Source organism: Pleurodeles waltl, chromosome 12 (genome assembly GCF_031143425.1).
Source record: "Pleurodeles waltl isolate 20211129_DDA chromosome 12, aPleWal1.hap1.20221129, whole genome shotgun sequence".
NCBI classification, from domain to species: Eukaryota; Metazoa; Chordata; class Amphibia; order Caudata; family Salamandridae; genus Pleurodeles; species Pleurodeles waltl.
In genome coordinates, this window is record NC_090451.1 from 106,150,519 (window position 1) to 106,177,791 (window position 27,273).

Genomic DNA, 27,273 nt, shown 5'->3' on the forward strand with positions numbered 1-27,273 from the left:
ACAAAACCCAAAATGCATCGGCTTGCTTGCTCATTAAGTTTACAAGGCCAGCTGCTTTTGAGATATCATAATTATAGTGGTTATTCGGCGTTGGAGGTAAGAGAGTTTTTTGTAGGTCTGGCCGTTCCTTCTGCTTCAAATTACTTGAGCTCATGTCAACAAAGTAACAACAAAACATAGCCAATGGTTTGTTGCTCAAGCCTTCCCTACTGCGCCTTCCCATGTCTCTCCTGCCGACCACAGTGCAAGAAATCTGTGTTTGCATTTGCGCGAAGAGACGTACAACACAAGAAGGCGCGCTTTTGTGCGCCGGGCACCACCCAGCCTGTGCATTCCTCACTGTCGTGAGATCAGTTTACTCAGCAGAACATGACGCTGCAATTGGTTAGTAGGGCAGGCCTGACCAGAATAGTATATTTGGGGTCATGTATTTGATTGCATTTTTAAAACAGTAACAGAACTTAACCGCAATGTTTAAATAGGTCTAGACATATTTAAACAGTGTCAATTTAATAGAAGAATTGTGGACAATTCAGAGGGGAGGCACCAATGTTTTTTTTTCCCATTGGGTGGATGCGACATTAAAGAGTTTGAAGACCACTGGTCTAAGTGGACACTAATATACCTGGATGCTCCTGAATTCCTCGCAACAGATGCCAGCAAACCTGGCTGGAGAGCTACTGTGTTGGACTGATCCTGTTGATTCAAGTGGTCTTTCCTAGAGAGTCGGAGGTCATGGAAATAGATGGAGTTGATGGTAATCTTCAAGGCTTTGAAGTTTTCCCATCATCATCTGTCTCAAAAAAATGTGCTAGTAAAGACAGAGAATAAGGTAGCTGTCTTTTACATTAACCAACAGTGAAGCATGCATTCAAAATCCCTCAATGCAATAGCAGAACAATTGGGTTATTGGGCAGAGATCAACCTGTTGCACACGTCGGCAGTACACATCAAGGGCACCGACAATGTGATGGCAGACAGCTGGAGGTTTCCAAATTTGCTGGAGTTGACGTTATCCAGGTCGTTGTTTTGAGAGATATGCCGAGAGTTTGTGAAACCCTTTCTGGATCTCTTTTCAAACAAGGACAATGCTCATCTTTGTCGATTCTGATCCAGGCTTCCGGAACAAGGAGCCTAGGTAGTGGACGTATTGGTGATAAAGTGGCTGAGAAGTCTCCTTTATACATTCCCCCACTTTTTATTGATCCAGATGGTTCTCTTCAAGTCTCAGCAGGGGCGAGGGAACTTTATTCTTGTGGGCCCTTATTGGCCAGAGATGTAATGGTTTCCTCTTCTGAACCCTGGCTCTTCTACCTCATTGGGTACTGCTCAAGTGTGTCTCTCTCAGAACGTCGTCCCTGACCTTCTTGCTCCAACTCACTCTATCGCTTTGGAGGTTGAGAAGTCTGGACTGCTAGCAAAGGGTCTTTCCTCTTCCTTAGTGGAGTTAATTCAGCACTCCAGCAGGCCTTCTACTTCGAAGTCTTACTCAAAGAACTGGAAGTCTTTTGAGACGTGATGTTCTGCTCATGATCTTTTGGCACCTACCTGTAGTTTGTCTGCTATTTTGCATTTTCTTCTGAATGGGTTTCACTTGAATCTCTTTCCACTCTGAAAGCTCATTGCTTTGCGATAAAGGTTTTTAGGGACTTTTCTGTACCTTCGAAGATGTTACAATCTTTGGTGTCTAGACTGTTCTGATCTTTTGTCAATTGTAAGACCAGTTGAAAAATCCCTTTTCTCCAACTCAGAATCTTCCTACTCTTTTATAGGCTTTGCAATTTTATCTCTTTGAGGATCTGGATACTGTAGACATAAAGATTGTTTCCTATAAAGTTATTTTCCTATTTCCTATCACCTTGCTGAGTACAATTGGGGAGCTGGGAGCCTTAAAATGCTGTCCTCTCTTCATTTGATACTTTGGAAGATGGGGTAACTTTAAGGCCTAGCCTTACCTTTGCTGCAAAGGTTAAGTCTATTTTTGATATATCTTAGGAAATAATTCTTCCTTCTTTCATTCCCTCTCCTTCCTCTCCGGAGGAACATTTGCTGAATACACTTGATGTTTTAAGAGCTCTTTTCATTTATGTCACCAGGCCTCTGCAGTTCAGGAAAACCGACTCCTTGTTTGTGACTTTTGGACAGCCTGGAAAAGACAAGAAGGTGACTTTTATGACTCTGAGTAGGTGGATTAAGTTGTCAATTTTTCTGGCTTTGCAAGGCTTTTTAGAATATCTTCCAGTTCAGGGATGGTCTACGAGAGGAATGGCCACCTCCTGGGTTGAATTCCAGTGAGTAACAATCTAGGAAATTCCTAGGGTGGCTACTTTGTCCTCAGATCATTCATTTGTCAAGCATTAGGGCTTAATAATTTTTCTGTTTTGCATTTGAGTACCAATGTTTTGAACTCTGCATTACCCTTAGTCCATCTTATCTTTGTCACAAACATTACATCCTGCCCACCTTCCCATCAGTCCTTTGGCAAGTGCTTGGCACCCAGGTTGGGTGCATGGGGCTAGCATTTAAGGATCCTCCTGTTCTTTCTTCCTGTTGGAAGGTGACATCACCTTACTTTGTAATGACTGTCACAAGGACGCAATGGACTAAGGCTAATGAAGATTACCAATAAGTAACCAACACATCACCACTCTTTCTGAATGTGCGTGGCTCATTCCGCAGGACTAGTTCTTTGTATGATTCCTGGATTTTCAGAAGCCCTTTGATGGCAGCACCCCCACACTGAAAATTGTTTCAGCACCACTGTACAATGGTCAGTTGTCATGCTCATCTGCGGCGTAAATTTGCATTGAAGTAGTCTAACTCCCCAGGCCTTGTCTTTTGCTCAATTTGCCTTTGTGAGTTTTCTCTCAATCACTGTCGACTTCCTTTGATCTTTCTTTCTTCTTTCACTTCACCTTCGCCTTCAGTGTATCTTTCGGCCCTCTTAAGAGACACACCCCCTTGTAGCCACTTCTATACTTCTGTCACCTAATTATTTTCCTATCCTTTGCCCTGTAACGTTGCTGATCCTAGCAATAGCATCACTATCCAGAATCTGTTCACCTGAGTTATGTTCCTCTTATCCCCACGCATCTAATAATCAGCTCTTGGTCTCCCTCCACCTCTCACGAGACATAGTCTGAGGCAGTGTCTCCATCTTGGAGAGACAATCCCTTGCACTTGTGTTGTTCTACTGGCGCTGCCGGCTTGAGCTTTGGTCAGCAGTGGCAAAAGAAGGACTAATGGAAAGTGAACGTATACTGGAGCAACAGAGTGTATGGATTTATAAGAGCTTGATTAAATGATAAAAAAAGAGTTTAGTTGAGAGAAAAAATGCAACCTGGTCCGCATGAGGATCGAACCCGCGACCTTGGCGTTATTAACACCACGCTCTAACCAACTGAGCTAACTGGCCATAAGTACTAAATATATCCTTTTTCCATGTAATGCAGATAGATAGAAGAGCAGGTCTCACTATCGCAATTCCTTCATACTTTTCTCCTTCCACCCCCTGTCTGGATTACAATAACAAGAGCTGTGGAGTGCTGCACGCCATCCTCAGTGCCTCTTCTTTCACTCAATCTCACTGTGTGCTGTGCTATCTTTGTAACATCGCTTGTTGCCGGAAAAAAAGGAAAGGATGGATAGTATTTTTATTCTTTTACAACAAAACCCAAAATGCATCGGCTTGCTTGCTCATTAAGTTTACAAGGCCAGCTGCTTTTGAGATATTGTAATTATAGTGGTTATTCGGCGTTGGAGGTAAGAGAGTTTTTTTTAGGTCTGGCCGTTCCTTCTGCTTCAAATTACTTGAGCTCATGTCAACAAAGTAACAACAAAACATAGCCAACGGTTCGTTGCTCAAGCCTTCCCTACTGCGCCTTCCCATGTCTCTCCTGCCGACCACAGTGCAGGAAATCTGAGTTTGCATTTGCGCGAAGAGACGTACAACACAAGAAGGTGCGCTTTTGTGCGCTGGGCACCACCCGGCCTGTGCATTCCTCACTGTCGTGAGATCAGTTTACTCAGCAGAACATGACGCTGCAATTGGTTAGTAGGGCAGGCCTGACCAGAATAGTATATTTGGGGTCATGTATTTGATTGCATTTTTAAAACAGTAACAGAACTTAACTGCAATATTTAAATAGGTCTAGACATATTTAAACAGTGTCAATTTAATAGAAGAATTGTGGACAATTCAGAGGGGAGGCACCAATGTTTTTTTTTCCCATTGGGTGGATGCGGCATTAAAGAGTTTGAAGACCACTGGTCTAAGTGGACACTAATATACCTGGATGCTCCTGAATCCTCGCAACAGATGCCAGCAAACCTGGCTGGAGAGCTACTGTGTTGGACTGATCCTGTCGATTCAAGTGGTCTTTCCTAGAGAGTCGGAGGTCATGGATATAGATGTAGTTGATGGTAATCTACAGGGCTTTGAAGTTTTCCCATCATCATCTGTCTCAAAAAAATGTGCTAGTAAAGACAGAGAATAAGGTAGCTGTCTTTTACATTAACCAACAGTGAAGCATGCATTCAAAATCCCTCAATGCAATAGCAGAACAATTGGGTTATTGGGCAGAGATCAACCTGTTGCACACGTGGGCAGTACACATCACGGGCACCGACAATGTGATGGCAGACAGCTGGAGGTTTCCAAATTTGCTGGAGTTGACGTTATCCAGGTCGTTGTTTTGAGAGATATGCCGAGAGTTTGTGAAACCCTTTCTGGATCTCTTTTCATACAAGGACAATGCTCATCTTTGTCGATTCTGATCCAGGCTTCCGGAACAAGGAGCCTAGGTAGTGGACGTATTGGTGATAAAGTGGCTGAGAAGTCTCCTTTATACATTCCCCCACTTTTTATTGATCCAGATGGTTCTCTTCAAGTCTCAGCAGCGGGGAGGGAACTTTATTCTTGTGGGCCCTTATTGGCCAGAGATGTCATGGTTTCCTCTTCTGAACCCCTGGCTCTTCTACCTCCTTGAGTACTGCTCAAGTGTGTCTCTGTCAGAACGTCGTCCCTGACCTTCTTGCTCCAACTCACTCTATCGCTTTGGAGGTTGAGAAGTCTGGACTGCTAGCAAAGGGTCTTTCATCTTCCTTAGTGGAGTTAATTCAGCACTCCAGCAGGCCTTCTACTTCGAAGTCTTACTCAAAGAACTGGAAGTCTTTTGAGACGTGATGTTCTGCTCATGATCTTTTGGCACCTACCTGTAGTTTGTCTGCTATTTTGCATTTTCTTCTGAATGGGTTTCACTTGAATCTCTTTCCACTCTGAAAGCTCATTGCTTTGCGATAAAGGTTTTTAGGGACTTTTCTGTACCTTCGTCGATGTTACAGTCTTTGGTGTCTAGACTGTTCTGATCTTTTGTCAATTGTAAGACCAGTTGAAAAATCCCTTTTCTCCAACTCAGAATCTTCCTACTCTTTTATAGGCTTTGCAATTTTATCTCTTTGAGGATCTGGATACTGTAGACATAAAGATTGTTTCCTATAAAGTTATTTTCCTATTTCCTATCACCTTGCTGAGAACAATTGGGGAGCTGGGAGCCTGAAAATGCTGTCCTCTCTTCATTTGATACTTTGGAAGATGGGGTAACTTTAAGGCCTAGCCTTACCTTTGCTGCAAAGGTTAAGTCTATTTTTGATAGATCTTAGGAAATAATTCTTCCTTCTTTCATTCCCTCTCCTTCCTCTCCGGAGGAACATTTGCTGAATACACTTGATGTTTAAAGAGCTCTTTTCATTCATGTCACCAGGCCTCTGCAGTTCAGGAAAACCGACTCCTTGTTTGTGACTTTTGGACAGCCTGGAAAAGACAAGAAGGTGACTTTTATGACTCTGAGTAGGTGGATTAAGTTGTCAATTTTTCTGGCTTTGCAAGGCTTTTTAGAATATCTTCCAGTTCAGGGATGGTCTACGAGAGGAATGGCCACCTCCTGGGTTGAATTCCAGTGAGTAACAATCAAGGAAATTCCTAGGGTGGCTACTTGGTCCTCAGAGCATACATTTGTCAGGCATTATGGCTTAATAATTTTTCTGTTTTGCATTTGAGTACCAATGTTTTGATCTCTGCATTACCCTTAGTCCATCTTGTCTTTGTCACAAACATTACATCCTGCCCACCTTCCCATCAGTCCTTTGGCAAGGGTTTGGCACCCAGGTTGGGTGCATGGGGCTAGCATTTAAGGATCCTCCTGTTCTTTCTTCCTGTTGGAAGGTGACATCACCTTACTTTGTAATGACTGTCACAAGGACGCAATGGACTAAGGCTAATGAAGATTACCAATAAGTAACCAACGCATCACCACTCTTTCTGAATGTGCATGGCTCATTCCGCAGGACTAGTTCTTTGTATAATTCCTGGATTTTCAGAAGCCCTTTGATGGCAGCACCCCCACACTGAAAATTGTTTCAGCACCACTGTACAAGGGTCAGTTGTCATGCTCATCTGCGGCGTAAATTTGCATTGAAGTAGTCTAACTCCCCAGGCCTTGTCTTTTGCTCAATTGTCCTTTGTGAGTTTTCTCTCAATCATTGTCGACTTCCTTTGATCTTTCTTTCTTCTTTCACTTCACCTTCGCCTTCAGTGTATCTTTCGGCCCTCTTAAGAGACACACCCCCTTGTAGCCACTTCTATACTTCTGTCACCTAATTATTTTCCTATCCTTTCCCCTGTAACGTTGCTGATCCTAGCTATAGCATGACTATCCAGAATCTGTTCACCTGAGTTATGTTCCTCTTATCCCCACGCATCTAATAATCAGCTCTTGGTCTCCCTCCACCTCTCACAAGACATAGTCTGAGGCAGTGTCTCCATCTTGGAGAGACAATCCCTTGCACTTGTGTTGTTCTACTGGCGCTGCCGGCTTGAGCTTTGGTCAGCAGTGGCAAAAGAAGGACTAATGGAAAGTGAACGTATACTGGAGCAACAGAGTGTATGGATTTATAAGAGCTTGATTAAATGATAAAAAAAGAGTTTAGTTGAGAGAAAAAATGCAACCTGGCCCGTACGGGGATCGAACCCACGACCTTGGCGTTATTAGCACCACGCTCTAACCAACGGAGCTAACCTGCCATGAGTTCTAAAATATCCTTTTTCCATGAAATGCAGATAGATAGAAGAGTTGGTCTTACTATCGCAATTCCTTCATACTTTTCTCCTTCCGCCCCCAGTCTGGATTACAATAACAAGAGCTGTGGAGTGCTGCACGCCAGCCTCAGTGCCTCTTCTTTCACTCAATCTCACTGTGTGCTGTGATATCTTTGTAACATCGCTTGTTGCCGGAAAAAAAGGAAAGGATGGATAGTATTTTTATTCTTTTACAACAAAACCCCAAATGCATCGGCTTGCTTGCTCATTAAGTTTACAAGGCCAGCTGCTTTTGAGATATTATAATTATAGTGGTTATTCGGCGTTGGAGGTAAGAGAGTTTTTTTTAGGTCTGGCCGTTCCTTCTGCTTCAAATTACTTGAGCTCATGTCAACAAAGTAACAACAAAACATAGCCAACGGTTCGTTGCTCAAGCCTTCCCTACTGCGCCTTCCCATGTCTCTCCTGCCGACCACAGTGCAGGAAATCTGAGTTTGCATTTGCGCGAAGAGATGTACAACACAAGAAGGCGCGCTTTCGTGCGCCGGGCACCACCCGGCCTGTGCATTCCTCACTGTCGTGAGATCAGTTTACTCAGCAGAGTATGACGCTGCAATTGGTTAGTAGGGCAGGCCTGACCAGAATAGTATATTTGGGGTCATGTATTTGTTTGCATTTTTAAAACAGTAACAGAACTTAACTGCAATGTTTAAATAGGTCTAGACATATTTAAACAGTGTCAATTTAATAGAAGAATTGTGGACAATTCAGAGGGGAGGCACCAATGTTTTTTTTTCCCATTGGGTGGATGCGGCATTAAAGAGTTTGAAGACCACTGGTCTAAGTGGACACTAATACACCAGGATGCTCCTGAATTCCTCGCAACAGATGCCAGCAAACCTGGCTGGAGAGCTACTGTGTTGGACTGATCCTGTCGATTCAAGTGGTCTTTCCTAGAGAGTCGGAGGTCATGGAAATAGATGGAGTTGATGGTAATCTTCAGGGCTTTGAAGTTTTCCCATCATCATCTGTCTCAAAAAAATGTGCTAGTAAAGACAGAGAATAAGGTAGCTGTCTTTTACATTAACCAACAGTGAAGCATGCATTCAAAATCCCTCAATGCAATAGCAGAACAATTGGGTTGTTGGGCAGAGATCAACCTGTTGCACACGTGGGCAGTACACATCAAGGGCACCGACAATGTGATGGCAGACAGCTGGAGGTTTCCAAATTTGCTGGAGTTGACGTTATCCAGGTCGTTGTTTTGAGAGATATGCCGAGAGTTTGTGAAACCCTTTCTGGATCTCTTTTGAAACAAGGACAATGCTCATCTTTGTCGATTCTGATCCAGGCTTCCGGAACAAGGAGCCTAGGTAGTGGACGTATTGGTGATAAAGTGGCTGAGAAGTCTCCTTTATACATTCCCCCACTTTTTATTGATCCAGATGGTTCTCTTCAAGTCTCAGCAGGGGCGAGGGAACTTTATTCTTGTGGGCCCTTATTGGCCAGAGATGTCATGGTTTCCTCTTCTGAACCCTAGCTCTTCTACCTCATTGGGTACTGCTCAAGTGTGTCTCTCTCAGAACGTCGTCCCTGACCTTCTTGCTCCAACTCACTCTATCGCTTTGGAGGTTGAGAAGTCTGGACTGCTAGCAAAGGGTCTTTCCTCTTCCTTAGTGGATTTAATTCAGCACTCCAGCAGGCCTTCTACTTCGAATTCTTACTCAAAGAACTGGAAGTCTTTTGAGACGTGATGTTCTGCTCATGATCTTTTGGCACCTACCTGTAGTTTGTCTGCTGTTTTGCATTTTCTTCTGAATGGGTTTCACTTGAATCTCTTTCCACTCTGAAAGCTCATTGCTTTGCGATAAAGGTTTTTAGGGACTTTTCTGTACCTTCGAAGATGTTACAATCTTTGGTGTCTAGACTGTTCTGATCTTTTGTCAATTGTAAGACCAGTTGAAAAATCCCTTTTCTCCAACTCAGAATATTCCTACTCTTTTATAGGCTTTGCAATTTTATCTCTTTGAGGATCTGGATACTGTAGACATAAAGATTGTTTCCTATAAAGTTATTTTCCTATTTCCTATCACCTTGCTGAGAACAATTGGGGAGCTGGGAGCCTTAAAATGCTGTCCTCTCTTCATTTGATACTTTGGAAGATGGGGTAACTTTAAGGCCTAGCCTTACCTTTGCTGCAAAGGTTAAGTCTATTTTTGATAGATCTTAGGAAATAATTTTTCCTTCTTTCATTCCCTCTCCGGAGGAACATTTTCTGAATACACTTGATGTTTAAAGAGCTCTTTTCATTTATGTCACCAGGCCTCTGCAGTTCAGGAAAACCGACTCCTTGTTTGTGACTTTTGGACAGCCTGGAAAAGACAAGAAGGTGACTTGTATGACTCTGAGTAGGTGGATTAAGTTGTCAATTTTTCTGGCTTTGCAAGGCTTTTAAGAATATCTTCCAGTTCAGGGATGGTCTACGAGAGGAATGGCCACCTCCTGGGTTGAATTCCAATGAGTAACAATCTAGGAAATTCCTAGGGTGGCTACTTGGTCCTCAGAGCATACATTTGTCAAGCATTATGGCTTAATAATTTTTCTCTTTTGCATTTGAGTACCAATGTTTTGAACTCTGCATTACCCTTAGTCCATCTTGTCTTTGTCACAAACATTACATCCTGCCCACCTTCCCATCAGTCCTTTGGCAAGGGCTTGCCACCCAGGTTGGGTGCATGGGGCTAGCATTTAAGGATCCGCCTGTTCTTTCTTCCTGTTGGAAGGTGACATCACCTTACTTTGTAATGACTGTCACAAGGACGCAATGGACTAAGGCTAATGAAGATTACCAATAAGTAACCAACGCATCACCACTCTTTCTGAATGTGCGTGGCTCATTCCGCAGGACTAGTTCTTTGTATAATTCCTGGATTTTCAGAAGCCCTTTGATGGCAGCACCCCCACACTGAAAATTGTTTCAGCACCACTGTACAAGGGTCAGTTGTCATGCTCATCTGCGGCGTAAATTTGCATTGAACTAGTCTAACTCAACCAGGCCTTGACTTTTGCTCAATTTGCCTTTGTGAGTTTTCTCTCAATCACTGTCGACTTCCTTTGATCTTTCTTTCTTCTTTCACTTCACCTTCGCCTTCAGTGTATCTTTCGGCCCTCTTGAGAGACACACCCCCTTGTAGCCACTTCTATACTTCTGTCACCTAATTATTTTCCTATCCTTTCCCCTGTAACGTTGCTGATCCTAGCTATAGCATCACTATCCAGAATCTGTTCACCTGACTTATGTTCCTCTTATCCCCACGCATATAATAATCAGCTCTTGGTCTCCCTCCACCTCTCACGAGACATAGTCTGAGGCAGTGTCTCCATCTTGGAGAGACAATCCCTTGCACTTGTGTTGTTCTACTGGCGCTGCCGGCTTGAGCTTTGGTCAGCAGTGGCAAAAGAAGGACTAATGGAAAGTGAACGTATACTGGAGCAACAGAGTGTATGGATTTATAAGAGCTTGATAAAATGAGAAAAAAAGAGTTTAGTTGAGAGAAAAAATGCAACCTGGCCCGTACGGGGATCGAACCCGTGACCTTGGCGTTATTAGCACCACGCTCTAACCAACTGAGCTAACCGGCCATGAGTACTAAAGATATCCTTTTTCCATGTAATGCAGATAGATAGAAGAGTTGGTCTCACTATCGCAATTCCTTCATACTTTTCCCCTTCCGCCCCCTGTCTGGATTACAATAACAAGAGCTGTGGAGTGCTGCACGCCAGCCTCAGTGCCTCTTCTTTCACTCAATCTCACTGTGTGCTGTGATATCTTTGTAACATCGCTTGTTGCCGGAAAAAAAGGAAAGGATGGATAGTATTTTTATTCTTTTACAACAAAAACCAAAATGCATCGGCTTGCTTGCTCATTAAGTTTACAAGGCCAGCTGCTTTTGAGATATTATAATTATAGTGGTTATTCGGCGTTGGAGGTAAGAGAGTTTTTTTTAGGTCTGGCCTTTCCTTCTGCTTCCAATTTACTTTAGCTCTTGTCAACAAAGTAACAACAAAACATAGCCAACGGTTCGTTGCTCAAGCCTTCCCTACTGCGCCTTCCCATGTCTCTCCTGCCGACCACAGTGCAGGAAATCTGAGTTTGCATTTGCGCAAAGAGACGTACAACACAAGAAGGCGCGCTTTCGAGCGCCGGGCACCACCCGGCCTGTGCATTCCTCACTGTCGTGAGATCAGTTTACTCAGCAGAGCATGACGCTGCAATTGGTTAGTAGGGCAGGCCTGACCAGAATAGTATATTTGGGGTCATGTATTTGATTGCATTTTTAAAACAGTAACAGAACTTAACTGCAATGTTTAAATAGGTCTAGACATATTTAAACAGTGTCAATTTAATAGAAGAATTGTGGACAATTCAGAGGGGAGGCACCAATGTTTTTTTTTCCCATTGGGTGGATGCGGCATTAAAGAGTTTGAAGACCACTTGTCTAAGTGGACACTAATACACCTGGATGCTCCTGAATTCTTCGCAACAGATGCCAGCAAACCTGGCTGGAGAGCTACTGTGTTGGACTGATCCTGTCGATTCAAGTGGTCTTTCCTAGAGAGTCGGAGGTCATGGAAATAGATGGAGTTGATGGTAATCTTCAGGGCTTTGAAGTTTTCCCATCATCATCTGTCTCAAAAAAATGTGCTAGTAATGACAGAGAATAAGGTAGCTGTCTTTTACATTAACCAACAGTGAAGCATGCATTCAAAATCCCTCAATGCAATAGCAGAACAATTGGGTTATTGGGCAGAGATCAACCTGTTGCACACGTCGCCAGTACACATCAAGGGCAACCTCAATGTGATGGCAGACAGCTTGAGGTTTCCAAATTTGCTGGAGTTGACATTATCCAGGTCGTTGTTTTGAGAGATATGCCGAGAGTTTGTGAAAACCTTTCTGGATCTCTTTTCAAACAAGGACAATGCTCATCTTTGTCGATTCTGATCCAGGCTTCCGGAACAAGGAGCCTAGGTAGTGGACGTATTGGTGATAAAGTGGCTGAGAAGTCTCCTTTATACATTCCCCCACTTTTTATTGATCCAGATGGTTCTCTTCAAGTCTCAGCAGGGGGGAGGGAACTTTATTCTTGTGGGCCCTTATTGGCCAGAGATGTCATGGTTTCCTCTTCTGAACCCCTGGCTCTTCTACTTCCTTGGGTACTGCTCAAGTGTGTCTCTCTCAGAACGTCGTCCCTGACCTTCTTGCTCCAACTCACTCTATAGCTTTGGAGGTTGAGAAGTCTGGACTGCTAGCAAAGGGTCTTTCCTCTTCCTTAGTGGAGTTAATTCAGCACTCCAGCAGGCCTTCTACTTCGAAGTCTTACTCAAAGAACTGGAAGTCTTTTGAGACGTGATGTTCTGCTCATGATCTTTTGGCACCTACCTGTAGTTTGTCTGCTATTTTGCATTTTCTTCTGAATGGGTTTCACTTGAATCTCTTTCCACTCTGAAAGCTCATTGCTTTGCGATAAAGGTTTTTAGGGACTTTTCTGTACCTTCGAAGATGTTACAATCTTTGCTGTCTAGACTGTTCTGATCTTTTGTCAATTGTAAGACCAGTTGAAAAATCCCTTTTCTCCAACTCAGAATCTTCCTACTCTTTTATAGGCTTTGCAATTTTATCTCTTTGAGGATCTGGATACTGTAGACATAAAGATTGTTTCCTATAACGTTATTTTCCTATTTCCTATCATCTTGCTGAGAACAATTGGGGAGCTGGGAGCCTTAAAATGCTGTCCTCTCTTTATTTGATACTTTGGAAGATGGGGTAACTTTAAGGCCTAGCCTTACCTTTGCTGCAAAGGTTAAGTCTATTTTTGATAGATCTTAGGAAATAATTTTTCCTTCTTTCATTCCCTCTCCTTCCTCTCCGGAGGAACATTTTCTGAATACACTTGATGTTTAAAGAGCTCTTTTCATTTATGTCACCAGGCCTCTGCAGTTCAGGAAAACCGACTCCTTGTTTGTGACTTTTGGAGAGCCTGGAAAAGACAAGAAGGTGACTTTTATGACTCTGAGTAGGTGAATTAAGTTGTCAATTTTTCTGGCTTTGCAAGGCTTTTTAGAATATCTTCCAGTTCAAGGATGGTCTACGAGAGGAATGGCCACCTCCTGGGTTGAATTTCAGTGAGTAACAATCTAGGAAATTCCTAGGGTGGCTACTTGGTCCTCAGAGTATACATTTGTCAAGCATTATGGCTTAATAATTTTTCTGTTTTTCATTTGAGTACCAATGTTTTGAACTCTGCATTACCCTTAGTCCATCTTGTCTTTGTCACAAACATTACATCCTGCCCACCTTCCCATCAGTCCTTTGGCAAGGGCTTGGCACCCAGGTTGGGTGCATGGGGCTAGCATTTAAGGATCCTCCTGTTCTTTCTTCCTGTTGGAAGGTGACATCACCCTACTTTGTAATGACTGTCACAAGGACGCAATGGACTAAGGGTAATGAAGATTACCAATAAGTAACCAACGTATCACCACTCTTTCTGAATGTGCGTGGCTCATTCCGCAGGACTTGTTCTTTGTATAATTCCTGGATTTTCAGAAGCCCTTTGATGGCAGCACCCCCACACTGAAAATTGTTTCAGCACCACTGTACAAGGGTCAGTTGTCATGCTCATCTGCGGCGTAAATTTGCATTGAAGTAGTCTAACTCCCCAGGCCTTGTCTTTTGCTCAATTTGCCTTTGTGAGTTTTCTCTCCATCACTGTCGACTTCCTTTGATCTTTCTTTCTTCTTTCACTTCACCTTCGCCTTCAGTGTATCTTTCGGCCCTCTTAAGAGACACACCCCCTAGTAGCCACTTCTATACTTCTGTCACCTAATTATTTTCCTATCCTTTGCCCTGTAACGTTGCTGATCCTAGCTATAGCATCACTATCCAGAATCTGTTCACCTGAGTTATGTTCCTCTTATCCCCATGCATCTAATAATCAGCTCTTGGTCTCCCTCCACCTCTCACGAGACATAGTCTGAGGCAGTGTCTCCATCTTGGAGAGACAATCCCTTGCACTTGTGTTGTTCTACTGGCGCTGCCGGCTTGAGCTTTGGTCAGCAGTGGCAAAAGAAGGATTAATGGAAAGTGAACGTATACTGGAGCAACAGAGTGTATGGATTTATACGAGCTTGATTAAATGAGAAAAAAGAGTTTAATTAAGAGAAAAAATGCAACCTGGCCTGTACGGGGATCGAACCCGCAACCTTGGTGTTATTAGCACCACGCTCTAACCAACTGAGCTAACCGGCCATGAGTACTAAAGATATCCTTTTTCCATGTAATGCAGATAGATAGAAGAGTTGGTCTCACTATCGCAATTCCTTCATACTTTTCTCCTTCCGCCCCCTGTCTGGATTACAATAACAAGAGCTGTGGAGTGCTGGACGCCAGCCTCAGTGCCTCTTCTTTCACTCAATCTAACTGTGTGCTGTGATATCTTTGTAACATCGCTTGTTGCCGGAAAAAAAGGAAAGGATGGATAGTATTTTTATTCTTTTACAACAAAACCCAAAATGCATCGGCTTGCTTGGTCATTAAGTTTACAAGGCCGGCTGCTTTTGAGATATTATAATTATAGTGGTTATTCGGCGTTGGACGTAAGAGAGTTTTTTTTAGGTCTGGCCGTTCCTTCTGCTTCAAATTACTTGAGCTCATGTCAACAAAGTAACAACAAAACATAGCCAACGGTTCGTTCCTCAAGCCTTCCCTACTGCGCCTTCCCATGTCTCTCCTGCCGACCACATTGCAGGAAATCTGAGTTTGCATTTGCGCGAAGAGACGTACAACACAAGAAGGCGCGCTTTTGTGTGCCGGGCACCACCCGGCCTGTGCATTCCTCACTGTCGTGAGATCAGTTTACTCAGCAGAGCATGACGCTGCAATTGGTTAGTAGGGCAGGCCTGACCAGAATAGTATATTTGGGGTCATGTATTTGATTGCATTTTTAAAACAGTAACAGAACTTAACTGCAATGTTTAAATAGGTCTAGACATATTTAAACAGTGTCAATTTAATAGAAGAATTGTAGACAATTCAGAGGGGAGGCACCAATGTTTTTTTTTCCCATTGGGTGGATGCGGCATTAAAGAGTTTGAAGACCACTTGTCTAAGTGGACACTAATACACCTGGATGCTCCTGAATTCTTCGCAACAGATGCCAGCAAACCTGGCTGGAGAGCTACTGTGTTGGACTGATCCTGTCGATTCAAGTGGTCTTTCATAGAGAGTCGGAGGTCATGGAAATAGATGGAGTTGATGGTAATCTTCAGGGCTTTGAAGTTTTCCCATCATCATCTGTCTCAAAAAAATGTGCTAGTAATGACAGAGAATAAGGGAGCTGTCTTTTACATTAACCAACAGTGAAGCATGCATTCAAAATCCCTCAATGCAATAGCAGAACAATTGGGTTATTGGGCAGAGATCAACCTGTTGCACACGTCGGCAGTACACATCAAGGGCACCGACAATGTGATGGCAGACAGCTGGAGGTTTCCAAATTTGCTGGAGTTGACATTATCCAGGTCGTTGTTTTGAGAGATATGCCGAGAGTTTGTGAAACCCTTTCTGGATCTCTTTTCAAACAAGGACAATGCTCATCTTTGTCGATTCTGATCCAGGCTTCCGGAACAAGGAGCCTAGGTAGTGGACGTATTGGTGATAAAGTGGCTGAGAAGTCTCCTTTATACATTCCCCCACTTTTTATTGATCCAGATGGTTCTCTTCAAGTCTCAGCAGGGGGGAGGGAACTTTATTCTTGTGGGCCCTTATTGGCCAGAGATGTCATGGTTTCCTCTTCTGAACCCCTGGCTCTTCTACCTCCTTGGGTACTGCTCAAGTGTATCTCTGTCAGAACGTCGTCCCTGACCTACTTGCTCCAACTCACTCTATCACTTTGGAGGTTGAGAAGTCTGGACTGCTAGCAAAGGGTCTTTCCTCTTCCTTAGTGGAGTTAATTCAGCACTCCAGCAGGCCTTCTACTTCAAAGTCTTACTCAAAGAACTGGAAGTCTTTTGAGACGTGATGTTCTGCTCATGGTCTTTTGGCACCTACCTGTAGTTTGTCTGCTATTTTGCATTTTCTTCTGAATGGGTTTCACTTGAATCTCTTTCCACTCTGAAAGCTCATTGCTTTGCGATAAAGGTTTTTAGGGACTTTTCTGTACCTTCGTCGATGTTACAGTCTTTGGTGTCTAGACTGTTCTGATCTTTTGTCAATTGTAAGACCAGTTGAAAAATCCCTTTTCTCCAACTCAGAATCTTCCTACTCTTTTATAGGCTTTGCAATTTTATCTCTTTGAGGATCTGGATACTGTAGACATAAAGATTGTTTCCTATAAAGTTATTTTCCTATTTCCTATCATCTTGCTGAGAACAATTGGGGAGCTGGGAGCCTTAAAATGCTGTCCTCTCTTCACTTGATACTTTAGAAGATGGGGTAACTTTAAGGCCTAGCCTTACCTTTGCTGCAAAGGTTAAGTCTATTTTTGATAGATCTTAGGAAATAATTCTTCCTTCTTTCATTCCCTCTCCTTCCTCTCCGGAGGAACATTTTCTGAATACACTTGATGTTTAAAGAGCTCTTTTCATTCATGTCACCAGGCCTCTGCAGTTCAGGAAAACCGACTCCTTGTTTGTGACTTTTGGACAGCCTGAAAAAGACAAGAAGGTGACTTTTATGACTCTGAGTAGGTGGATTAAGTTGTCAATTTTTCTGGCTTTGCAAGGCTTTTTAGAATATCTTCCAGTTCAGGGATGGTCTACGAGAGGAATGGCCACCTCCTGGGTTGAATTCCAGTGAGTAACAATCTAGGAAATTCCTAGGGTGGCTACTTGGTCCTCAGAGCATACATTTGTCAAGCATTATGGCTTAATAATGTTTCTGTTTTGCATTTGAGTACCAATGTTTTGAACTCTGCATTACCCTTAGTCCATCTTGTCTTTGTCACAAACATTACATCCTGCCCACCTTCCCATCAGTCCTTTGGCAAGGGCTTGGTACCCAGGTTGGGTGCATGGGGCTAGCATTTAAGGATCCTCCTGTTCTTTATTCCTGTTGGAAGGTGACATCACCTTACTTTGTAATGACTGTCACAAGGACGCAATGGACTAAGGCTAATGAAGATTACCAATAAGTAACCAACGCATCACCACTCTTTCTGAATGTGCGTGGCTCATTCCGCAGGACTTGTTCTTTGTATAATTCCTGGATTTTCAGAAGCCCTTTGATGGTAGCACCCCCACACTGAAAATTGTTTCAGCACCACTGTACAAGGGTCAGTTGTCATGCTCATCTGCGGCGTAAATTTGCATTGAAGTAGTCTAACTCCCCAGGCCTTGTCTTTTGCTCAATTTGCGTTTGTGAGTTTTCTCTCAATCACTGTCGACTTCCTTTGATCTTTCTTTCTTCTTTCACTTCACCTTCGCCTTCAGTGTATCTTTCGGCCCTCTTGAGAGACACACCCCCTTGTAGCCACTTCTATACTTCTGTCACCTAATTATTTTCCTATGCTTTCCCCTGTAATGTTGGTGATCCTAGCTATAGCATCACTATCCAGAATCTGTTCACCTGAGTTATGTTCCTCTTATCCCCACGCATCTAATAACCAGCTCTTGGTCTCCCTCCACCTCTCACGAGACATAGTCTGAGGCAGTGTCTCCATCTTGGAGAGACAATCCCTTGCACTTGTGTTGTTCTACTGGCGCTGCCGGCTTGAGCTTTGGTCAGCAGTGGCAAAAGAAGGACTAATGGAAAGTGAACGTATACTGGAGCAACAGAGTGTATGGATTTATAAGAGCTTGATTAAATGATAAAAAAAGAGTTTAGTTGAGAGAAAAAATGCAACCTAGCCCGTACGGGGATCGAACCCGTGACCTTGGCGTTATTAGCACCACGCTCTAACCAACTGAGCTAACCGGCCATGAGTACTATCGATATCCTTTTTCCATGAAATGCAGATAGATAGAAGAGTTGGTCTTACTATCGCAATTCCTTCATACTTTTCTCCTTCCGCCCCCTGTCTGGATTACAATAACAAGAGCTGTGGAGTGCTGCACGCCAGCCTCAGTGCCTCTTCTTTCACTCAATCTCACTGTGTGCTGTGATATCTTTGTAACATCGCTTGTTGCCGGAAAAAAAGGAAAGGATGGATAGTATTTTTATTCTTTTACAACAAAACCCAAAATGCATCGGCTTGCTTGCTCATTAAGTTTACAAGGCCAGCTGCTTTTGAGATATTATAATTATAGTGGTTATTCGGCGTTGGAGGTAAGAGAGTTTTTTTTAGGTCTGGCCGTTCCTTCTGCTTCCAATTACTTTAGCTCTTGTCAACAAAGTAACAACAAAACATAGCCAACGGTTCGTTGCTCAAGCCTTCCCTACTGCGCCTTCCCATGTCTCTCCTGCCGACCACAGTGCAGGAAATCTGAGTTTGCATTTGCGCGAAGAGACGTACAACACAAGAAGGCGCGCTTTCGTGCGCCAGGCACCACCCGGCCTGTGCATTCCTCACTGTCGTGAGATCAGTTTACTCAGCAGAGCATGACGCTGCAATTGGTTAGTAGGGCAGGCCTGACCAGAATAGTATATTTGGGGTCATTTATTTGATTGCATTTTTAAAACAGTAACAGAACTTAACTGCAATGTTTAAATAGGTCTAGACATATTTAAACAGTATCAATTTAATAGAAGAATTGTGGACAATTCAGAGGGGAGGCACCAATGTTTTTTTTTCCCATTGGGTGGATGCGGCATTAAAGAGTTTGAAGACCACTTGTCTAAGTGGACACTAATACACCTGGATGCTCCTGAATTCTTCGCAACAGATGCCAGCAAACCTGGCTGGAGAGCTACTGTGTTGGACTGATCCTGTCGATTCAAGTGGTCTTTCCTAGAGAGTCGGAGGTCATGGAAATAGATGGAGTTGATGGTAATCTTCAGGGCTTTGAAGTTTTCCCATCATCATCTGTCTCAAAAAAATGTGCTAGTAAAGACAGAGAATAAGGTAGCTGTCTTTTACATTAACCAACAGTGAAGCATGCATTAAAAATCCCTCAATGCAATAGCAGAACAATTGGGTTATTGGGCAGAGATCAACCTGTTGCACACGTCGGCAGTACACATCAAGGGCACCGACAATGTGATGGCAGACAGCTGGAGGTTTCCAAATTTGCTGGAGTTGACATTATCCAGGTCGTTGTTTTGAGAGATTTGCCGAGAGTTTGTGAAACCCTTTCTGGATCTCTTTTCAAACAAGGACAATGCTCATCTTTGTCGATTCTGATCCAGGCTTCCGGAACAAGGAGCCTAGGTAGTGGACGTATTGGTGATAAAGTGGCTGAGAAGTCTCCTTTATACATTCCCCCACTTTTTATTGATCCAGATGGTTCTCTTCAAGTCTCAGCAGGGGGAGGGAACTTTATTCTTGTGGGCCCTTATTGGCCAGAGATGTCATGGTTTCCTCTTCTGAACCCCTGGCTCTTCTACCTCCTTGGGTACTGCTCAAGTGTATCTCTGTCAGAACGTCGTCCCTGACCTACTTGCTCCAACTCACTCTATCGCTTTGGAGGTTGAGAAGTCTGGACTGCTAGCAAAGGGTCTTTCCTCTTCCTTAGTGGAGTTAATTCAGCACTCCAGCAGGCCTTCTACTTCGAAGTCTTACTCAAAGAACTGGAAGTCTTTTGAGACGTGATGTTCTGCTCATGATCTTTTGGCACCTACATGTAGTTTGTCTGCTATTTTGCATTTTCTTCTGAATGGGTTTCACTTGAATCTCTTTCCACTCTGAAAGCTCATTGCTTTGCGATAAAGGTTTTTAGGGACTTTTCTGTACCTTCGTCGATGTTACAGTCTTTGGTGTCTAGACTGTTCTGATCTTTAGTCAATTGTAAGACCAGTTGAAAAATCCCTTTTCTCCAACTCAGAATCTTCCTACTCTTTTATAGGCTTTGCAATTTTATCTCTTTGAGGATCTGGATACTGTAGACATAAAGATTGTTTCCTATAAAGTTATTTTCCTATTTCCTATCATCTTGCTGAGAACAATTGGGGAGCTGGGAGCCTTAAAATGCTGTCCTCTCTTCTCTTGATACTTTAGAAGATGGGGTAACTTTAAGGCCTAGCCTTACCTTTGCTGCAAAGGTTAAGTCTATTTTTGATAGATCTTAGGAAATAATTCTTCCTTCTTTCATTCCCTCTCCTTTCTCTCCGGAGGAACATTTTCTGAATACACTTGATGTTTAAAGAGCTCTTTTCATTTATGTCACCAGGCCTCTGCAGTTCAGGAAAACCGACTCCTTGTTTGTGACTTTTGGACAGCCTGGAAAAGACAAGAAGGTGACTTTTATGACTCTGAGTAGGTGGATTAAGTTGTCAATTTTTCTGGCTTTGCAAGGCTTTTTAGAATATCTTCCAGTTCAGGGATGGTCTACGAGAGGAATGGCCACCTCCTGGGTTGAATTCCAGTGAGTAACAATCTAGGAAATTCCTAGGGTGGCTACTTGGTCCTCAGAGCATACATTTGTCAAGCATTATGGCTTAATAATTTTTCTGTTTTGAATTTGAGTACCAATGTTTTGAACTCTGCATTACCCTTAGTCCATCTTGTCTTTGTCACAAACATTACATCCTGCCCACCTTCTCATCAGTCCTTTGGCAAGGGCTTGGCACCCAGGTTGGGTGCATGGGGCTAGAATTTAAGGATCCTCCTGTTCTTTCTTCCTGTTGGAAGGTGACATCACCCTACTTTGTAATGACTGTCACAAGGACGCAATGGACTAAGGCTAATGAAGATTACCAATAAGTAACCAACGCATCACCACTATTTCTGAATGTGCGTGGCTCATTCCGCAGGACTTGTTCTTTGTATAATTCCTTTATTGTCAGAAGCCCTTTGATGGCAGCACCCCCACACTGAAAATTGTTTCAGCACCACTGTACAAGGGTCAGTTGTCATGCTCATCTGCAGCGTAAATTTGCATTGAACTAGTCTAACTCCCCAGGCCTTGTCTTTTGCTCAATTTGCCTTTGTGAGTTTTCTCTCAATCACTGTCGACTTCCTTTGATCTTTCTTTCTTCTTTCACTTCACCTTCGCCTTCAGTGTATCTTTCGGCCCTCTTAAGAGACACACCCCCTTGTAGCCACTTCTAGACTTCTGTCACTTAATTATTTTCCTATCCTTCGCCCTGTAACGTTACTGATCCTAGCTATAGCATCACTATCCAGAATCTGTTCACCTGAGTTATGTTCCTCTTATCCCCACGCATCTAATGCGTCTAATAATCAGCTCTTGGTCTCCCTCCACCTCTCACGAGACATAGTCTGAGGCAGTGTCTCCATCTTGGAGAGACAATCCCTTGCACTTGTGTTGTTCTACTGGCACTGCCGGCTTGAGCTTTGGTCAGCAGTGGCAAAAGAAGGACTAATGGAAAGTGAACGTATACTGGAGCAACAGAGTGTATGGATTTATAAGAGCTTGATTAAATGATAAAAAAAGAGTTTAGTTGAGAGAAAAAATGCAACCTGGCCCGTACGGGGATCGAACCCACGACCTTGGCGTTATTAGCACCACGCTCTAACCAACTGAGCTAACCGGCCATGACTACTAAAGATATCCTTTTTCCATGTAATGCAGATAGATAGAAGGGTTGGTCTCACTATCGCAATTCCTTCATACTTTTCTCCTTCCGCCCCCTGTCTGGATTACAATAACAAGAGCTGTGGAGTGCTGCACGCCAGCCTCAGTGCCTCTTCTTTCACTCAATCTCACTGTGTGCTGTGATATCTTTGTAACATCGCTTGTTGCCGGAAAAAAGGAAAGGATGGATAGTATTTTTATTCTTTTACAACAAAACCCAAAATGCATCGGCTTGCTTGCTCATTAAGTTTACAAGGCCAGCTGCTTTTGAGATATTATAATTATAGTGGTTATTCAGCGTTGGAGGTAAGAGAGTTTTTTTTAGGTCTGGCCATTCCTTCTGCTTCAAATTACTTGAGCTCTTGTCAACAAAGTAACAACAAAACATAGCCAACGGTTCGTTGCTCAAGCCTTCCATTCTGCGCCTTCCCAGGTCTCTCCTGCCGACCACAGTGCAGGAAATCTGAGTTTGCATTTGCGCGAAGAGACGTACAACACAAGAAGGCGCGCTTTCGTGCGCCGGGCACCACCCGGCCTGTGCATTCCTCACTGTCGTGAGATCAGTTTACTCAGCAGAGCATGACGCTGCAATTGGTTAGTAGGGCAGGCCTGACCAGAATAGTATATTTGGGGTCATTTATTTGATTGCATTTTTAAAACAGTAACAGAACTTAACTGCAATGTTTAAATAGGTCTAGACATATTTAAACAGTGTCAATTTAATAGAAGAATTGTGGACAATTCAGAGGGGAGGCACCAATGTTTTTTTTTTCCATTGGGTGGATGCGGCATTAAAGATTTTGAAGACCACTTGTCTAAGTGGACACTAATACACCTGGATGCTCCTGAATTCTTCGCAACAGATGCCAGCAAACCTGGCTGGAGAGCTACTGTGTTGGACTGATCCTGTCGATTCAAGTGGTCTTTCCTAGAGAGTCGGAGGTCATGGAAATAGATGGAGTTGATGGTAATCTTCAGGGCTTTGAAGTTTTCCCATCATCGTCTGTCTCAAAAAAATGTGCTAGTAAAGACAGAGAATAAGGTAGCTGTCTTTTACATTAACCAACAGTGAAGCATGCATTCAAAATCCCTCAATGCAATAGCAGAACAATTGGGTTATTGGGCAGAGATCAACCTGTTGCACACGTCGGCAGTACACATCAAGGGCACCGACAATGTGATGGCAGACAGCTGGAGGTTTCCAAATTTGCTGGAGTTGACGTTATCCAGGTCGTTGTTTTGAGAGATATGCCGAGAGTTTGTGAAACCCTTTCTGGATCTCTTTTCAAACAAGGACAATGCTCATCTTTGTCGATTCTGATCCAGGCTTCCGGAACAAGGAGCCTAGGTAGTGGACGTATTGGTGATAAAGTGGCTGAGAAGTCTCCTTTATACATTCCCCCACTTTTTATTGATCCAGATGGTTCTCTTCAAGTCTCAGCAGGGGGGAGGGAACTTTATTCTTGTGGGCCCTTATTGGCCAGAGATGTCATGGTTTCCTCTTCTGAACCCCTGGCTCTTCTACTTCCTTGGGTACTGCTCAAGTGTGTCTCTCTCAGAACGTCGTCCCTGACCTTCTTGCTCCAACTCACTCTATAGCTTTGGAGGTTGAGACGTCTGGACTGCTAGCAAAGGGTCTTTCCTCTTCCTTAGTGGAGTTAATTCAGCACTCCAGCAGGCCTTCTACTTCGAAGTCTTACTCAAAGAACTGGAAGTCTTTTGAGACCTGATGTTCTGCTCATGATCTTTTGGCACCTACCTGTAGTTTGTCTGCTATTTTGCATTTTCTTCTGAATGGGTTTCACTTGAATCTCTTTCCACTCTGAAAGCTCATTGCTTTGCGATAAAGGTTTTTAGGGACTTTTCTGTACCTTCGAAGATGTTACAATCTTTGGTGTCTAGACTGTTCTGATCTTTTGTCAATTGTAAGACCAGTTGAAAAATCCCTTTTCTCCAACTCAGAATCTTCCTACTCTTTTATAGGCTTTGCAATTTTATCTCTTTGAGGATCTGGATACTGTAGACATAAAGATTGTTTCCTATAACGTTATTTTCCTATTTCCTATCACCTTGCTGAGAACAATTGGGGAGCTGGGAGCCTTAAAATGCTGTCCTCTCTTTATTTGATACTTTGGAAGATGGGGTAACTTTAAGGCCTAGCCTTACCTTTGCTGCAAAGGTTAAGTCTATTTTTGATAGATCTTAGGAAATAATTTTTCCTTCTTTCATTCCCTCTCCTTCCTCTCCGGAGGAACATTTTCTGAATACACTTGATGTTTAAAGAGCTCTTTTCATTTATGTCACCAGGCCTCTGCAGTTCAGGAAAACCGACTCCTTGTTTGTGACTTTTGGAGAGCCTGGAAAAGACAAGAAGGTGACTTTTATGACTCTGAGTAGGTGAATTAAGTTGTCAATTTTTCTGGCTTTGCAAGGCTTTTTAGAATATCTTCCAGTTCAAGGATGGTCTACGAGAGGAATGGCCACCTCCTGGGTTGAATTTCAGTGAGTAACAATCTAGGAAATTCCTAGGGTGGCTACTTGGTCCTCAGAGCATACATTTGTCAAGCATTATGGCTTAATAATTTTTCTGTTTTGCATTTTAGTACCAATGTTTTGAACTCTGCATTACCCTTAGTCCATCTTGTCTTTGTCACAAACATTACATCCTGCCCACCTTCCCATCAGTCCTTTGGCAAGGGCTTGGCACCCAGGTTGGGTGCATGGGGCTAGCATTTAAGGATCCTCCTGTTCTTTCTTCCTGTTGGAAGGTGACATCACCCTACTTTGTAATGACTGTCACAAGGACGCAATGGACTAAGGGTAATGAAGATTACCAATAAGTAACCAACGTATCACCACTCTTTCTGAATGTGCGTGGCTCATTCCGCAGGACTTGTTCTTTGTATAATTCCTGGATTTTCAGAAGCCCTTTGATGGCAGCACCCCCACACTGAAAATTGTTTCAGCACCACTGTACAAGGGTCAGTTGTCATGCTCATCTGCGGCGTAAATTTGCATTGAAGTAGTCTAACTCCCCAGGCCTTGTCTTTTGCTCAATTTGCCTTTGTGAGTTTTCTCTCCATCACTGTCGACTTCCTTTGATCTTTCTTTCTTCTTTCACTTCACCTTCGCCTTCAGTGTATCTTTCGGCCCTCTTAAGAGACACACCCCCTAGTAGCCACTTCTATACTTCTGTCACCTAATTATTTTCCTATCCTTTGCCCTGTAACGTTGCTGATCATAGCTATAGCATCACTATCCAGAATCTGTTCACCTGAGTTATGTTCCTCTTATCCCCATGCATCTAATAATCAGCTCTTGGTCTCCCTCCACCTCTCACGAGACATAGTCTGAGGCAGTGTCTCCATCTTGGAGAGACAATCCCTTGCACTTGTGTTGTTCTACTGGCGCTGCCGGCTTGAGCTTTGGTCAGCAGTGGCAAAAGAAGGATTAATGGAAAGTGAACGTATACTGGAGCAACAGAGTGTATGGATTTATACGAGCTTGATTAAATGAGAAAAAAAGAGTTTAGTTAAGAGAAAAAATGCAACCTGGCCTGTACGGGGATCGAACCCGCAACCTTGGTGTTATTAGCACCACGCTCTAACCAACTGAGCTAACCGGCCATGAGTACTAAAGATATCCTTTTTCCATGTAATGCAAATAGATAGAAGAGTTGGTCTCACTATCGCAATTCCTTCATACTTTTCTCCTTCCGCCCCCTGTCTGGATTACAATAACAAGAGCTGTGGAGTGCTGGACGCCAGCCTCAGTGCCTCTTCTTTCACTCAATCTAACTGTGTGCTGTGATATCTTTGTAACATCGCTTGTTGCCGGAAAAAAAGGAAAGGATGGATAGTATTTTTATTCTTTTACAACAAAACCCAAAATGCATCGGCTTGCTTGGTCATTAAGTTTACAAGGCCGGCTGCTTTTGAGATATTATAATTATAGTGGTTATTCGGCGTTGGACGTAAGAGAGTTTTTTTTAGGTCTGACCGTTCCTTCTGCTTCAAATTACTTGAGCTCATGTCAACAAAGTAACAACAAAACATAGCCAACGGTTCGTTCCTCAAGCCTTCCCTACTGCGCCTTCCCATGTCTCTCCTGCCGACCACATTGCAGGAAATCTGAGTTTGCATTTGCGCGAAGAGACGTACAACACAAGAAGGCGCGCTTTTGTGTGCCGGGCACCACCCGGCCTGTGCATTCCTCACTGTCGTGAGATCAGTTTACTCAGCAGAGCATGACGCTGCAATTGGTTAGTAGGGCAGGCCTGACCAGAATAGTATATTTGGGGTCTTGTATTTGATTGCATTTTTAAAACAGTAACAGAACTTAACTGCAATGTTTAAATAGGTCTAGACATATTTAAACAGTGTCAATTTAATAGAAGAATTGTAGACAATTCAGAGGGGAGGCACCAATGTTTTTTTTTCCCATTGGGTGGATGCGGCATTAAAGAGTTTGAAGACCACTTGTCTAAGTGGACACTAATACACCTGGATGCTCCTGAATTCTTCGCAACAGATGCCAGCAAACCTGGCTGGAGAGCTACTGTGTTGGACTGATCCTGTCGATTCAAGTGGTCTTTCCTAGAGAGTCGGAGGTCATGGAAATAGATGGAGTTGATGGTAATCTTCAGGGCTTTGAAGTTTTCCCATCATCATCTGTCTCAAAAAAATGTGCTAGTAATGACAGAGAATAAGGTAGCTGTCTTTTACATTAACCAACAGTGAAGCATGCATTCAAAATCCCTCAATGCAATAGCAGAACAATTGGGTTATTGGGCAGAGATCAACCTGTTGCACACGTCGGCAGTACACATCAAGGGCACCGACAATGTGATGGCAGACAGCTGGAGGTTTCCAAATTTGCTGGAGTTGACATTATCCAGGTCGTTGTTTTGAGAGATATGCCGAGAGTTTGTGAAACCCTTTCTGGATCTCTTTTCAAACAAGGACAATGCTCATCTTTGTCGATTCTGATCCAGGCTTCCGGAACAAGGAGCCTAGGTAGTGGACGTATTGGTGATAAAGTGGCTGAGAAGTCTCCTTTATACATTCCCCCACTTTTTATTGATCCAGATGGTTCTCTTCAAGTCTCAGCAGGGGGGAGGGAACTTTATTCTTGTGGGCCCTTATTGGCCAGAGATGTCATGGTTTCCTCTTCTGAACCCCTGGCTCTTCTACCTCCTTGGGTACTGCTCAAGTGTATCTCTGTCAGAACGTCGTCCCTGACCTACTTGCTCCAACTCACTCTATCACTTTGGAGGTTGAGAAGTCTGGACTGCTAGCAAAGGGTCTTTCCTCTTCCTTAGTGGAGTTAATTCAGCACTCCAGCAGGCCTTCTACTTCAAAGTCTTACTCAAAGAACTGGAAGTCTTTTGAGACGTGATGTTCTGCTCATGGTCTTTTGGCACCTACCTGTAGTTTGTCTGCTATTTTGCATTTTCTTCTGAATGGGTTTCACTTGAATCTCTTTCC

The 27,273-nt window shown here is 43.3% G+C and overlaps 5 non-coding genes across 5 annotated transcripts; all 5 read right to left on the minus strand.

Moving 5' to 3' along the window:
* Positions 1–10,664: 10,664 nt before the first annotated feature.
* Positions 10,665–10,738, minus strand: TRNAI-AAU (transfer RNA isoleucine (anticodon AAU)). The gene has a single exon. It is a non-coding gene; the product is annotated as a tRNA-Ile (tRNA).
* Positions 10,739–14,331: 3,593 nt separating this feature from the next.
* TRNAI-AAU (transfer RNA isoleucine (anticodon AAU)) lies at positions 14,332–14,405 on the minus strand. Its single transcript has one exon. It is a non-coding gene; the product is annotated as a tRNA-Ile (tRNA).
* Positions 14,406–17,998: 3,593 nt separating this feature from the next.
* TRNAI-AAU (transfer RNA isoleucine (anticodon AAU)) lies at positions 17,999–18,072 on the minus strand. The gene has a single exon. It is a non-coding gene; the product is annotated as a tRNA-Ile (tRNA).
* Positions 18,073–21,673: 3,601 nt separating this feature from the next.
* TRNAI-AAU (transfer RNA isoleucine (anticodon AAU)) lies at positions 21,674–21,747 on the minus strand. Its single transcript has one exon. It is a non-coding gene; the product is annotated as a tRNA-Ile (tRNA).
* A 3,592-nt stretch (positions 21,748–25,339) lies between these two features.
* On the minus strand, positions 25,340–25,413 carry TRNAI-AAU (transfer RNA isoleucine (anticodon AAU)). Its single transcript has one exon. It is a non-coding gene; the product is annotated as a tRNA-Ile (tRNA).
* Positions 25,414–27,273: the final 1,860 nt, after the last annotated feature.